Source organism: Galeopterus variegatus, unplaced genomic scaffold (genome assembly GCF_000696425.1).
Source record: "Galeopterus variegatus unplaced genomic scaffold, G_variegatus-3.0.2 Scaffold998, whole genome shotgun sequence".
NCBI classification, from domain to species: domain Eukaryota; kingdom Metazoa; phylum Chordata; class Mammalia; order Dermoptera; family Cynocephalidae; genus Galeopterus; species Galeopterus variegatus.
In genome coordinates, this window is record NW_007727109.1 from 344,326 (window position 1) to 346,374 (window position 2,049).

The following is a 2,049-nucleotide window of genomic DNA, read 5'->3' on the forward strand; positions in this document are numbered from 1 at the left end:
ATGAGTTACAGTGCTATTAGCTGTGAGTTCAGTGGTAATGAATCAAGTATATATGAAATAAAAACACACAAAAAATAAGGTAATGTATTGATCAGTTGGCAAAAATGTTGTGACCAGAAGCTCACAGGAACCTAATCCTGTTTTTCCCCTAGGAGCAATGGTTCAGTATTTACTAATTCAGCATTAGTCATGACTTTGTAGAACATAGCTACTGTGAATAACAAGAACTGATTGTATATTACTTCTTAAGTAAAAACTGAGTTTACAGAAATGTTACGTGCTGTGGGCAATTTTCCATCTTGTCATCTGGTTTGCTTAAAATGGATGTTGAGTCTTTAAAATTAAATTTGTGGCTAACTGTTACAAAATAAAATTTAGCATGTAGCTTAAAATAGAATTCATCTTCTTTATTTTTCTTCAGAAATGATAATATTTCTTACCTGTTATAGCACTTAACTGCCTTCTGCTAGTGCAAGGAAGATTTTTGTGCTGAAATAATATACAGAATTTATAAATTGAACTGTAAGAATTTTCTCTTTTTAATTCATATGTATTTTGCTACTCCAGAATATTTCGAAAAGGAGAAATGAGATAAAATTTTAAAATGAGAAGGCATAGGGTAAGCGAAACAAAGGAAAAGTAAGATTACAAAAGATAAGGTGAAGTTAACACATATGCTGTTTGCCTTACAGTCTTCTACTTTTAATGGAGTTAAGCATTGTAGGAACCAATACAAAGTGGAAGAAAAGATAAGTTAAAAGATGTAGTGTCCATAAAACAAACCACCTACTCAGATAATATATAATTATTACTGATACAGATTATCAGAAAGTTATGTATTATAAATTCAAAAAGGACGTAGCCTTCTGAATAGGAGGTTAATCAGGTGGTTTTATACATTACCCTCAAAACAGTGCTAAAGTACAGCACCAGAATACAGTTTAATAAAATAAATGGCTGATATGATCCAAATGTACAGTTCTCTCTGGTCCTTGGTTTACTCCAGGGAAAGAATTAGACTGCATAGCAAAAGTTCTTGATTTGGGGTAAGCACCACTGTTTTCTCTAAAGGTTTATCAGCAAACCAAACCACAAAAAATATTCCTAATCTTGTGCCTTGATATTCTGATACAGTTTATATAATCTTAATCTATTGTCATTGAGTGACAGTGATTACTATTACTATTACTATTACTATTACATTGAGTGACAGTGATTACTATTACTATTACTATTACTATTACTATTAGTATTTTTATGTGCTAACCACTATGATATGTGCTTTGAATTTATTACAGACTCATTTAAATAGCTAAGAGGTACCTGTGTGTGGCAGATGCTTCATTTGGGTTTTTTACACTAAATATTATCATATAAAAATCATGTGGTGATTCAGGTGGGTAAGACAACCTAAAAGGACAATTCAGACACTCATTTCATCTACTGATTTTTTTTCCTCTGATTGTTAAACATACAGTTCAATTATTAAAAGTTCCAGTTGCCATTGTGAAAGAGTTTATATTTGTTATTATTTGGTTATTTTTTAAAATTGCTTAATGGCAGAAATTTTTTCTGTACTGTTTAGTAAAATTTTTTTCTATGATAAGACATGCATGTTGAAAAAATACAGTATCTTAATCTTTTGATAGTAGATTTGGGGAAACATGATTTTCTGTATCATGTTTCATCAATTTTTCTGTATTTTTACAGTTGCAGATGGATTTTTAAATAATAGACTAGTATATGTATGGAATTTTATAATACTGTATGCATTAATGATTAACTTGATTTTTTTTTTCTATTATAGACTCCACTTTTTGCAAAGATCAACTTTGTCTCAGAATTAACAAACTCTTCATCTAAGATTGGTTCCGGTGTGTCCTATGTTTACATGTCAGTGGGAGTTAAGCACAGCTCATACAAGCTGAAAAGTCTAATAAGGAAATGAATTCCTTCTCTCAAGTTATAATTTTACTTGTAAGTTAAACTCAGAGTGAATTTAAAATGGCTAAAGTGTTTAATTACAGAACAGAGTTTAAGTAACATAGA

General features: G+C 30.2%; 1 protein-coding gene across 2 annotated transcripts in view; it reads left to right on the plus strand.

Moving 5' to 3' along the window:
- The window catches only part of THNSL1 (threonine synthase-like 1 (S. cerevisiae)), an 11,930-nt gene that overhangs the window by 4,794 nt on the left and 5,087 nt on the right, over positions 1-2,049 (plus strand). For both annotated transcript variants that reach the window (XM_008574107.1, XM_008574108.1), the window contains exon 2: positions 1,808-1,977. The gene's annotated coding sequence lies outside the window, so the exon portion shown is untranslated. The remainder of the gene's footprint in view (positions 1-1,807; positions 1,978-2,049) is intronic.